This window comes from Ceratotherium simum, chromosome 3 (assembly GCF_057802395.1).
Source record: "Ceratotherium simum simum isolate JZ-2026a chromosome 3, ASM5780239v1, whole genome shotgun sequence".
Lineage (NCBI taxonomy): Eukaryota > Metazoa > Chordata > Mammalia > Perissodactyla > Rhinocerotidae > Ceratotherium > Ceratotherium simum.
In genome coordinates, this window is record NC_141902.1 from 2549997 (window position 1) to 2563586 (window position 13590).

Below are 13590 nucleotides of genomic sequence, written 5' to 3' on the forward strand. Positions count from 1 at the left end.
AGGCTCTTTGGCCCAATGAGATATAATGGGCTCCCAGGTCGGTGAATCAAACACTCTGTGAGTCCCATACACATGCTCCCATAGTGGTGCTGGTTAAAGTCCTGCAGGTGGGGGTGGCAAGCCCACACTTAGAAGTGTTGACTCCAGTCAAGATGATTCACTGCCTCTTGTAGCACGGATGGGGTCCAACGTCATGAACTAGTCACTTCTTGCTCATCTGATAAAATTAACATGCTATCACTGATGGAGGACCGATGTGATGTTTGGAAGCATGTCTGGATGGTAAAGGCTCTTTGACTCTGTCATGTCTGAGGGAAGAGTTGGCTTAGCCCTGAGGCAAGATGATAAATACATACTATTGTCCCTCCCATGTAAATACAAACTATTTCTCATCCTTCTTAGTAGGGATGGAAAAGAATTGCGTTTGCCAGATATGGTACCTGAGGTCTTCATTTCACCATCTTAGCTAAGTTGGGGAGCGGTACTCAGAGGCTCCCAATTGGCCTCCCACATTACGACAGCTCTTACCCTGGAGGCCAAAAAAACCAATGTACTTGAGGATTCTGCCAACTATTATGTTTATGTTTTGGGAGGACCAGAGAAATGACCACTGGGTTGTTCCCTCCCTGGATCTAGTGGACTCGTTGTGAGGTGGACCTGGAGTAGAACTATTTATTATCTGACCCCCTCTCATCCCTGCTCTAATAGTGGGGCCATTACGACGTTTCAGGTCTCCAAGTGTCAATATCAACTTGGAGCCTGTGTCCAGCAATCCTCAAAATGTCTTGGTATTTCCCTTACCCAATGTGTGGTCACCTGAGTCAATGACATAGGTCCATTTGGCAAAGGACTGGGTAACCATCACCAAGGCCTGTCGTCCTGGGGACCCAGACTCTCCTTCAGTCAACGGGTTCTGGGTTTGTAAAACAGGCTCAGGTCCAGAAATTGGACAAGGGATCATAACTTTTGAACATGGCAGTTTCTCTCATCGTCCTGATTATCTGTTCTTGATTTGAAAAAAAAGATTCATAAATTGAAAAGTAACCTTGCTGACTCTTATCTATCTGTCTGGTGCCTGTGGATGCCGGGTTCTCTTAACCCGGGGCTCCATTGTTCTTTGCACATCAGGATCCCACGCTGACTATGCCATCTCTGTTGCTTCGAACAGTTAAGCATGGCCCCTGGCCTGGACGATTTTGGGCTTCTGTCATCCTCTTTGCTATCAGGGAGCCAGGTTCCATAATGTAGCTCTTTCCGTTAGCCCCGGCTTATGGAGGACCACCATTCCTGACCTTCCCAACAATGCTGGCCCTCCTCACGTCAGCGTTTTTACTGCTTCCCCTATTGCTCTAAGTGGAGGGTCCTTCTGGGCCTCCTGCAGAACGTAGTTGGCTGACGGGTTCCCTGGCCTTAATAGCATATTCACCCTCAAGCGTCCACTTCTCTGAGTCTTCTGATCCCTTTCCTGTCACCTGCCATGGCAATCCTGACATTTCTATGTTGTTTGGTGGGGGCCATCAATTTTCTCAAGCCTCCAAGAGCTAGATCAGCAGCATGTTTGTCCCGTCTCCCGGAGTCCCTGCAAGGGGGTTAAATCCTATATTCCTTTCACAAATGTATGTTTCATCCCCCAATCTCTCCCAACCAGGCTGCCTCTGGGTGTAGCCCCGTACGTGTGCTCTGGGCTCCTGCAGTGAATGTGGACTAGGTCCTGTAGCTTCTTCGGGGTATGGTGTCTCCTTCTGACAGGCCCGGTACTTTCTGGCTGGGTTCTATTTTGACTTGATCTTAGTTACTGGTCTTGGTTACTGACTAGGAAGGGAGGTGCTGGGGGTAGATCATGGGGGGAGGGTGGGTGTTGCTCATGTTGTCCTGCAAGGTAGAGAGCTCTGCATTAATTGCAAGCAAGGTGGGAGTTCTAGCCTTCAACATAGGGGAATGGGACACTTCCATAGAGGGATCTGGGGTTCAAAGGTTTTAAAGTGCATCAGCCCAGATGTCTACATCCCAATTCATAGGAATCTTCCCAGCCAGAACTCTGACCTTGGCACAGTCGACGTGTCATGGTTGAGCATTCAACCCTCTCTTGAGCTCTGCTCTGCTTATAATTAGGACCTGAGACTAATTCTTAGCTTTTTCTATCTTTTGGCTACAGGAGATGAAAATGTTTTTATATGTTATCAACCAGGACCTTTGAGTTTCATAATTTACCTTGAATTAGTGATTAATCACCCTCAGCTTTTCATTGTCTTTCTCTAATACATTGCTAGCAAGCAGCAATAACCATCTGATTCCACTGCCCTTATAATTACTACCTCTCAAGTGCCTGAGATAGACACCCTCTGCCAGTGTCCCGTCCCGGGATAACAATTAACAGCGGCACTCCCACCAAACGCCAGGGGCTTCCGTATTGTGCCTACCACCAGTGATGGCGTCTTTCTTGACAGCCAGCCAGCAGGTGGACATGCTTCACAATGCCATTTTAGATTCTACTTTCTCAGTTGCTCCTGGCACCAAGCGTCTTAGGTCAGGTTTCCTGGGAAACAGATTCTGAGACAGAGATTTATATGCAGGAAGTTCACTGGGGAGTGGTCTTGGGAACAATACTTAGGAGGAAGTGGAGGAAGCAGGTTTGGGCAGGAGATGAACTAATTCAGTCAGAGCAGAGGCCTCAGCCGATCCCATGGGGACCCTGGTACGAGAAGGCTCTTCATGTAGTTTCAGCTGAGGCGAGGGACCAGGCCATTGCACCCTCGCATTGACCAGTCAATGGATGCAGGCCACCCTCAAGGAGAGGGTCTAACCTTGGACAGCACAGTTTCCTTGGGCCAGGGGCACTGTCCAGGGAGGAACTCAGCATGAGCCGTCAGCAGCCCTCTCTCCTGGCAGCTGAGGGAATTAGCACTTTGACCTCAGAGGGAACTGGGCAGCACGGCAGCCTCCATGGCGGTGTGGTCTGAGATTGCTCCTGGGGCGTCTACAAACACCGCAGGCTTCACATGTTAAAGCAGAGCCCTTGTGTTCTTTCTCTCTCTGAGCCTGCTTTTCAGTGGCTTCTTTGTAAATGCTATTATAATGGATCTATGAGGTTCAGACCATAGCTTTTGGTTTATGTCTTTCCTGTCTCAACCCCCATCTATATGCCCACAAGTCCTCCCAGCAATACCTCCAAAAATATGTTTGAAGTCCATTCACCTCTCGCCGTCTTTACTGTGCCCTCCTGGTCAAGCCACTACCATCTCTTGCCTGTTCTCCTGCAACTGCCTGCTAAGGAAAGTCCTTGTTGATACTCTTGTCTTCGACTATTCATTTTTCACGTGGCAACCATGATAATCTCTTAAAGGTGTAAATAAGGCCGTGTCACACTGTCACTTCCTGACTTCATGACTTCCACTGTGTGGGGGATCAGAATTGGCCACCTCAAAATATGTCTTTTTACTTTGATTATTTTCTCTGAAAAAAACTTTGACCTCCCACCCCCACCACTAATTGCCTTAAAGAATTTAACTCTAGGTATGGACAGACTGGGAGGGTCCTTGCTAAGCCCATTCTTATCAAAGCTCTGAAAACCAAGTAAAAGTAGAAGTTACTCTTCATAAGAGAGATTTATATTTATAAGGGAAATATCTATTTGTACATGTGTCTCCCTCTCTGTGCCAGGAAGAAGGGGATGACCTTACCTCTAGAAACTCTTATCAGTGTGGAAGACAAGGCCTTAAATCTGCATACTCTTGTTTACTGTGCTTTTCTGGTAATCTCCCATAGCTGTCTCCCCCCACCCCTAACATCCTCCTTTGTCTACCTGAATATTTTTAAGGTTAAAACCTCTGCCATTTGTCAAGTTACCCAGCTTTGCCTGGGTCTCTCCCATGTATACATGTTATAAAGCTTTGTTTGATTGTCTCTTGCTATTCAGTCTCATGTCAATTTAATCTGTAGCCCAGCCAGAGAGACTCAGAGTGGGTAGAGGATAGTCTTCCTCCCCTTCAACTGCATTTAGAAACAATCTAACTCTTTACCGTGGTATACAAGGCCCAATATTATCTGGTCCCTCGGTTTCTCTGATCTCATTTTTACTTCTCCCCTCCATCATGACGGTCACTGTTATGGCCCACCTAATTGCCATTTCCTCCCCTTCTTACCAACAGAATTTTGATTTTTCTTCAGGTGTCAATATTCCCAGGTGATGGAACAAGACTAATCCAAGCCAATTATGACAAACCCCTGCTTTCCCAGCCTGCTTCCCTGCTGGGTGAGTGGGTGGGGATTTTAAGGAACCACTTCAGGCCAGTAATACCAAACTGTTTTTGCTAGAGGGTTTCTGAGAAGGTTTTTTTTCTTTCTTGTTGAAAGGAGATGATGCACTAGAACACTGGCCCTTCCCCATTCTTGCTACCATGGATACAGAAATGTCTGGAGGCACCACAGCCATCTTGTGACCATGAGCAAAAGCGTCACAGAGATGTTGACTCTGAGATCTCTGAACCAGTCTCTTGTCGCCATCACTCAAACTCTCACGGCCAGGCCTGCTCTTGTTCTCCCGTGCCTGAAACTCTTCCTCCCCCATCTGTACATGGCTGCTCCTTCTCCTCCAGGTCTCAGCTCGCCTCGTCAACGGGGTCCTCTCTGACCTCCAACCTCAAGCAGCACCACTCCTCTGACGCCTGCCCAGGCCCTCTAGCATGGTATATATATTCAAGGATAGCACTTAGAACGTGGTGAAGATGTCTTATTGATCTATTGACTAGTCTTCAATCATCTGTCTCTCTCCACTAGAATGTCAGTGTCACGAGAGGGGGATGGCATTTCCCTGTTCAGTGCTCTTCTCTCCAGTGCCTAGACCAGGGCCTGGCACACAGTAGGAGCTGATGAATATTTGCGGAATAAATGCCACCAAATACTAGCCATATTTGGCCATTCCCTTAATCTCTCTGAGCTTTGCAGTTTTTCAACTTAAATTGAGATCATGAGCAATACCATTTAGAGGCACCACACAGTGCCCTGAAAGTCAAATGAGATAACATGTGGAGGTCCGGGGGGACAGAGAGCGCTGGACAGGGGACAGAGAGCACCGGACAGGGGACAGAGAGCACCGGACAGGGGACAGAGAGCGCCGGACAGGGCGGGATCTGAGATTGCAGCGTGGCACCTGCCCTGTCTCTTGTCTGAGTGTCTGTGCCGCAGGTGTTGCACGGTTTCCTTTTATTGGACTCTTGTCCGTGCAGAGGAGAGTTATGAGCTTAGGAACCTGGGAAAGTACAATCAACTGACTTGATTGCAGTGTTTACTGCAGAGGAACTGCGGCATCTGGCTGCTGTGTCTGAACGCGGCATTATTTGGTCTGGGGCCCAGGGAGTGAGTGAGTTTGGACTGAGCACAGCAAGGGTAAAGTCAACGCTTAGGCCGCTGCTGGCAGAGCAGGATGATAAAGGCGTGATTATCTGAGGAGAGTGATGGGGGATTGAAAATCAGACTAATCATGATAATAAAGTCAGAAATTGGGCTTTATCAAATGAAGGGAACAAAACAGAAGGAGGCATTAGGGAAAGACGTCACTGAGTTGGTAGACACAAGTATATGGAGTTATTTTTGGCTGCTGTTTACAGAGGTGATACTAGGGGAAAATTAAGAAAACTTAGGGAGAGTATTTCTTGGTAATTTAAAAATGGAAGTAGACTTGGCAACATCCCTCTCTCCATTGTTTCCAATACAATATAAAAGCTTAATAAGGAGAACAAAAATTTAATTATTAGCCAGATATGAACTGATGGAAATTCTAAGATGGAAGAAGTAAACATAAAAACAAAAAAGCGTTCTACTCCAATGACAGTCCTCATGTATTGGAGAGGTGATACGTCACAGTGGAAAGGGGATGGGGCTTATAATTGGAAGGGTAATGATTAGTTCATTCACTAGTGATATTGACTAGTTATCTTCTGTGTCCAGACACTGCTGGGTGCTGAGAATACACATGGTCACTGCCATTAGAGAGTGACTCCAGAGGAGGCTACGGGCAGGTTGACAACAATTTTAACAGAGTGTGATAATGCTGTATAGGGAGAACAGTGCTTTGAGAACACATGGAATCTGCCCGTGTGTGTGTGTGTGTGTGTGTGTGTGTGTATGTATGCGTGTGGGTTGAGAGTGTGCACTAGAGGACAGGATGTCTAAGTTGAGACAGCAAACCTGCCACCCTGGTTTGTGCCATAGGGCCTTTGCACCACCTGTTTCCTCTGCCTGGAAAGCTATCCCCCTGACCTCCGCATAGCTGACTCCACCATATTCGGTTTAAAGATCACTTCCTCAGAGAGGTCTTCCCTGACAGCCAATCTAAGGAAATCTCACAGATAATCTCTACCAAATCACTCTTATTTTTTTCAGAGCATTTATCATTATCTGGTGTTTTCTGGTATTTTTATTGTTTGTCTCCCTATTAGAGTACGTGCTCCCTGAGAGCCTGAACCTGTCTGCCTTGTTGATGACCGTGTTCTCACTGCCTGGCTCAGAAGAGGTGCTCAACAAATATTTGTTGAATAAACAAACAAATAATTAAATAAATGATAAAGCAGGTGGAGGTGAGAAAGGGGGACAGAGGGAGGAAGAGAGTGTCTGTTAGAGGACCCCCCAGTTGTAAGTTCTGCTTGCGTCCCATCAGCGTGTGTTGGAGAAGCGGGCCCGGTTCTCCTCAGGGCTCCTTTGCCTGGGCGAGGGGTGGCTCTTGCACACGGACGCCTCGGTTCAGTCTGATCCCCTTCTGCAGCGTATTTTAGGAACCCCACTCACCTCTGTGTTGCCCCCCCACCCCCCCCCCAGTTTCCCTTCCTGACGCAGGTCTGAGTTGTCAGGTCCTTGGCCCTTCGGTGGGACTTGGGGAACAAGAGGTGAGTCTGTGAGCTCAGGCACCTTCTTGGAGCTGAACGTCCGAAGGGAAATTTCCTCTTGGGTAGATTTGAGCCCAGGTTGTTTTCCCCATAGACATCTTGGGATGTGTTCAGAGAAGGAAACATACTTCAAATTACCCTGAGAAGTGCAGAATCAGGAAGAAAAAATCACTGTGAAAGCAGTTACAGTGCATCCAACACAAGATCAGATGATCTGAACTGAGCCCGTTTGCACTCCGTCCTGTGCCTGTGGGCGAGCGGGTCCACAACGCGCTCCAGCGCGTCCATTAATGCTGCCGCCTCCACGGAGCTCCTGGTGGTGACCCGTAGGAGCTCCCCTTCAGACTCACTGTCCCCGAGGAATTTAGTTCTAAGTGCTAGGAACTGCAGTAAAGTGAGGCGAGGGAGAAGCTCTTCACGGAAAGATCTTAATGGGGCTGCTGCTCCTCAGTGGGCGCACCAGGCTCTAACATTAGACAAAAAAGTGATTTTGTTGCTCCTTTTTTGGGTGGTGGCCAAGGATCCATGGTTCTGAGGTATCCCCCTGAATGTGCTGGTTGACGTTGCTCTGCCAGGGCACTTCCCTCTGGAAAGAAGGTGCACGTAGGAGACCACGTGCTTAACAGACAAGAGTAGAGCAGAATGTAAACTCAATTTTAGAGTAAATTTGTCTGGAAGAAGGAATAAAAGTCCAAGAAAAGCTAAGTCAACTGTGAAAAGAGGAGAAGAGTTTGCCCCATTAGAAATTAAAGAATCTGAAAATGCCACAATAACAAAAAGTCAGGTTCTGGTGCCAGAACAGAGAAGTAGACCTAATGGAACAGGACAGAGAATTCTGAGAAGATCGGGTGCATACAGAGGCTAGGTTTTTGATGAAGGTGGCACCCCGAGTAAGTGGGGAAAGGAGGGCGTGAAAGGATTTAAAGTTCTCCTTCCATCCCGTCTTTCTTCTGTCCACTTTCTATTCGAATTGCTCTATTTGCTCCTGTCACCCTTCCCTCTCACGCGGGGAGAAAGGTGCGTTGCCACCCTGGAGGGGGACCCGGTGGGAGTGAAGCATAGGAGATAGTGTTGAGATGGCTGGGATCCATTTCTGAGCTGGGTCTAATCCAGAGTTCCAGGAGACTAGGCAGGGATCTGTGGGTGAGACCCTAATTAGTACAGCCCACATCTAACTGAGCTGCTTTGGGGAGCATCTGCCCTGGCTCCACACCCTTTTTGAGGCATTTCAACCAAAAAACCCAAATCCACTACTGAGAGCATCAGGTAGTAACGTGGGTTGACTGAGGGCTTTAAGGAGAGACAGGAAGAGGATTCACATGGCCTTAAAATTCCCCCTTAGACACCTCTGTTCTCAGTTCTGCCTTGTCGCGCCTCTCTTCTTTGTCCTGTTCCATATCTAGAATCTTTCTGTTACAGTAACTACTTCGGCTCCCCCTCTCAGCTTGCACACTTTTCTCAGAAAATCCAAAGACAGCTCCCTCCTTGGAAGGCAGAAGGGAGTTGCCCATGGCCAGTAATTTATTTTCCCTTTGCCTAGAATTTACTCTGTGGGTGGACATCCTTTCTTGCTTTAGGGAACTTGTGGGAGGCTCATCTCAGACTTCTGGTCTCCAGGTCCTGGCTAGCACCTCCTGGGAGGCACAGCTACAGTCAATTTTGGTTATGAAGAGTGATGTTGGTCCCTTCCTAGAGTTTGGGGTATGGCTCCTATTTTGGTCTTTTATCTTACCCTGCACGTTTTTCATGGACTATTTCTACTGCTAATTATCTTCAGAAGTAGGTCCTCTGTCACTTCTGAGGAGAATGGGCTTATTGTTTGAAACCCAGGTATAAGAATAGACTAGAATAATGACTTTTTCTTGCTTCATGGACTTTTAAATATTCATTTCATATTCGTTTGATGGAAATGGCAGATACTCTCCTTTTTGTGTTCTTACGATAGAGAACAAAGTTTCAACAGAGAACGGAAAGAAACTTTCTTTGGAAAGTAAAGGATGGGTGGGAACAAGGTTTTGATTTCAAGTCTTGCTACCTGGCGAAAGCAATGTCTGTATCTTTTATGTGCGTCAAATGGATGTTCTTCTATGGAGAAGTCTTCACTCTAGTCCTGTCCTTTCTTGCTTGGCCGTCACTGACATGGGGTCATTGTCCTTACACTAGTGCTTGAAAATGACTTGTGGGTCCAGAACTGGGGTGAGACGGGGAAGAAGCTGTGAAACTCAGGAGCACCTTAGAGGGAGTGATCACTCTTTCCCCAACCCACACCAGCTCCCAGGGCGGACTGTTCTAGTTAATGTTGATCCTGCAGCCCCATTATTTCACCTTGTAATTCAGGCTGAAGTCCTGCCAGTCGGCAACTTATTTGGGTAAATAAATATCCGTTAAAAATATCCAATTATCTGCAGAAAACATGAGTAATGTTCTCACAGGTAGAATTAATCTTTTCCTCCTCTATGCTTCTGTATTAGTTACCTCTTGCTGTATAACAAACCACCCAATATTTAGTGGTTTAAAAACAACAATCATTTTATTTGCTCATATAGGGGAGGAAGACAATTCCTCTACCCTCTGGGTCCTTCTGGCTGGGCTATGAATTAAATTCACATGAGACAGAATAACAGGAGAAAATCAAACAAAGCTTTATAACATGTATACATGGGAGAGACCCAGGAAAAACTGGGTAACTCAGCCATCTGGCTGAGGTTGTCATCTTAAATAGCATCTTCAGCTAAAGACAAAGGAGGGTGTTGTGGGTAGTGGCTTGAGGCTTCAAAGGGGAGGAAGGCAATTCACATGGAGAACGAAAAGCAGATGTTTGGTAAACAGAACTTTGATAAGATGGGCTTAGGAAGGACCCTCACAGGCTACCAATACCCAGAGTTATCTATGGTGATGCCCTGTCCTGGGGACAGGCTTTCTAACTTATATTCTTTTATATAGTTAGGGGGAAGGCCAAAGTTTCTTTCAGAGTCTTTTGTTCTTAAAAATAATCAAGCCAAGGCAAAGAAAAGTTTGGGGGTGGCCAATTCTGATCCCCCACACTCATGATTCTGTGTGTCAGCGGCTTGGGCTGGTATCAGCTGAGTGAGTCTCCTGTTGGTCTCTCTTGTGGTTGCCCATGTCTCTGCAGGTATCTGGGGGCTTAAGTTGGAATGGCTCATCTCTGCTGCACGTGGACCTCTCTCCCCGAGGGCTAGCCTGAGCTTCCTCGTGTGGCAGCACTGCCTTCGAAGAGCGAGAGCGGAATCTGCGGGGCCTCCTGACGCTGTGGCTCAGACATCACACAGTGCCATTTCTGCTGCATTCTACTGGTCAGCGTAAGTCACAGGTCAGCCAGAATTCAAGGGGTGGGATAATAGACTCCACGTCTTGAGGAGAGGACCTACAAGTTCTCATTCCCAAAGAGGCATGCCCACGGGATGGGAGGAATTGCAAATAATCCACCACAGCTGCTATGGCACATGTGTGGCTTCATCTCTAAGCTGCCAGACAGCGGGGCCTCTTACTCAATCATCCTGCACTGCAGAGAGTAGGACCCTTCACAGAGCAGGTGCTTGATAGTCATTGTTGAACTGAATTCACATGTAGGGGAAGGGATAGGGTTATCATGAGGCCTATGGGAAGCCAAAATCTGGACATTAGGCCAAATCGAGGGACTTGGGATAGGTTCAAAGGCTAGAAGCCTAAACCATACTGGGGCATCTGCTGAGACGACAACCTCTGGATGTCCGTGGAGCGCAGAGAAGATCAGGCAGGAGTGAGGGTCAGGGCTGAAGCTGGGCACCAGGAAATGGGTAGCTGTGGAGTTCAGTGAAGAAGCCTCAGAAGAGGTCTCAGGATCTGGGATAACTGGTGGGTGGTCCCACCCAGTGGTGCCATCTATGCCTGTGGAACTCAGGACCATGGATCCCAGGGGCCTCAGCCAGGCTTGAGGAGTGGGTACGGAGACAAAACCTGACTGTGTTTATTATTCCCCAGAATGGGGCGGGGTCCTGCTGACTGTTGCAGCAGAAGCTAGAACCACCATTCTGCCACTCACCTGCTTTGTATGTTCCTCCTTCCTCACTCACTTCCACACTTCACCAAACCTTCTGGTCTAAACAGTTAAAATTCCACTTCCTCTATAACCTCTCTCATGTCCTCCCTTCTGCCCACAATGACAGCTTATATTTTCTTAAAGCATCCAATGCCTATTCAACTAAGGCCCTCTATTTCTGCCATGAATTGTTAAGTTTTTGAGTGTTTTTCTATATATAAATTACTAGCTTCTTGAGATTAGGGATTGTGTCTTATATTTTCCTTTGTTCTTTCCTTGAAACAGTGACCTCCACATAGTAAAGGCTCAATAAGCATTTCTTGTTTGGTGTATAAATTAGTCTTTGTTGTAGAAAGACCCTCCAAAATTAGCAGTTTGTAACCACATTTATTAGCTTACAGTGCAGTGGATCGACGTGTGGATGAGCTCAGCCAGGCAGGTCTGCTGCAGTCAGTGGGGGGAGTGGCTGCGGCTGGATGCTCTAAGATAGCTTCTCCCATATGTGAGGTGGTTGGCAGGTTGGCAGCTGGGTATAGCTGACTGCAGTTCTCTGCTACATGGCCCCCAGTCCTCCAGCAGGCTAGCTTGGGTTTGTTCACATGGTGGACGCAGGGTTCGGAGCACAGCAAGAAAGAGGGAAAGCCCCAGTGCACAAGTGTTTTAGTCACTACTGGGTGACATTTGCTCATTTCCTATTTGCCAAAGCAAGTCCCATGGCCAAGCTCAGATCTGAGGAGAGGAGAAGTGGAGTCTGCCTCTCAGCGGGAGTACCTGCACAGTCACGTGGCAAAGGCAGGTACTGAGATGGAAAGAATTTGTGGCCATTATTACAGTCAACGCATACCCTGTCTTTTGGTCACCAATTATTCACATTTCTCTCAAATGCAAAATATTCCCAACTCAGGACCCCAAAGTCTCATCCTGATTATGGCACCAAGCTTGGTCTGGAGTCCTGTGATCCACATCAGGTCCAGATGAGGCTCCTCGAGTGGGGAGCCTCTTCATCTAAGAGCTTATGAACTAAAAAGACAAGTTATATGGCCCCCTCGTGAGATAGGGCCGGGATAACCACAGCACAAGTGTCTGTTCAAAAGGCAACAAATAGGAATCGTATAGAATTTGCTGTCCATAGCAATCTGAAATCCAGCTGAGCGCAGGCTGCCAGGGCATGTTCCCTTTAGGATCAGGGAGTGGTCCTGATTAGGGCTGGGTTCTGCAACCTTGGACTGGCTCCCGAGTCCGTGTCCTTCATGGATCCTGGCTCCACCCTCTAAAACACCTTCCATTTCCACAAGGAATGGCTGGAATTTGCAGCTGTGTAACTCTCAGTCTGCTGCTTTCTCACAGAAGGCTGGAGGCTCAGAGGCTTCTCGTGATTTTTAAGTGTCTTAGTCATTTTAGTCCGAGCTGGCCTTACCTTCATCAGGGTCACTTTAATTTAATCTTTGTCCTGAGGCTGTTTCTTACTTTGAGCATCTTTTACTGCCTTGAGAGACTGGAAATGAGAAAGAATGTTATTGTCCAATCCAGCAAGTTCTGGCTCCTCCTTGTAGCCTCTGACCTCTACTTGAACCTGAACCCATCTCTCTTCCCACACCTTATCCTCATCCTGATCAGCTAAAATAAGTCAGTTGACATTTCAGCATTCGGCCTGGAAATCATCTTGCAAGGTCTCCAATTGCATGAGGCTTTTTCCTGTCTTCTAACTACCATGGGCGACAGTTTTGCCAGTTGTTTCTTTATCACTAACACGGTGTCATTTTTCCAGCCCGCCATCATAGGCTCTTCCTCTCTTGTCAGCCTCTCCTCACAGTTTGCTTGCCATTTTCCAGAGCTGCCTAAATTTTTTCTGTTGCTTTTCTAGGCTCTGCCTGCTACCTGGTCTCAACACCAAGGCTTCCTATTTCAGATTTTGTTTCATTAACACTCTAAATCTGGAACCAATTTCTCTCTCAGATTTTGTTTTGTAACAAATCACCCCCAAACTTAATGGCTTAAACCAAGAAACATGGATTATTTCTTCCAATCTGTGGGTAAGTTGGGTGGTTCTTCTGATTAGGGCCGGCGAGGCGAGGCTGGGCAGCCTAGGATGACCTCTCTCACGTGCCTGGCATTGCCTAGATGTCTGTGGAGGGATGGAGCTGCCTCGGCTAAGTGTCCTCATCATGGGCAGGCTGGCCTGACTTTCTTATGTTGTGGTGGTTGCAGTTTCCTAAAAATAGCACAAAAAGGGGAGCACTTTCTGGGTCTCTGCTTGTGTCATGTTTGCTGTTATCTTATTGGCCAGAGCAAGCCCAATGGCCAAGCCCAGAGTCAGTGCAGGTGGGACAGCCCAAGGGCACAGATGGGGATGGGACTATTGCTGCCATTTTTGCAAACAACCCACTACACTTTGCGTGGCCAGTATTCCTTTTAGGATTTTAATTTTGGTTCAGCATTTGCTACATTCCACAGAAGGAAGTTCCCAAGAGGTAGCACATGAAGTTTTGTGTTTGTATTTTCTAGTACTGCCAAATCAATGTGTGTATACAATATACATGAACAATAAAGGAAAATTTCTTATCTGTACAGGTGATGAAGTGAACATTACGAGATTAAAAGAATGTTTCCCCAGTTTTTGTAAAGATCTTATTTGTAAAGATCTTATTTGTGAGGAATCGCACATATTTT

The 13590-nt window shown here is 47.1% G+C and overlaps 1 long non-coding RNA gene across 1 annotated transcript in view; it reads left to right on the top strand.

Annotated features, from left to right (window-relative positions):
• Positions 1–10965, top strand: part of LOC147917393 (uncharacterized) — a 64908-nt gene extending 53943 nt beyond the window's left edge. Inside the window, exon 5 of the long non-coding RNA XR_015551692.1 lies at positions 10015–10965. This is a non-coding gene — a long non-coding RNA (uncharacterized LOC147917393). The remainder of the gene's footprint in view (positions 1–10014) is intronic.
• Positions 10966–13590: the final 2625 nt, after the last annotated feature.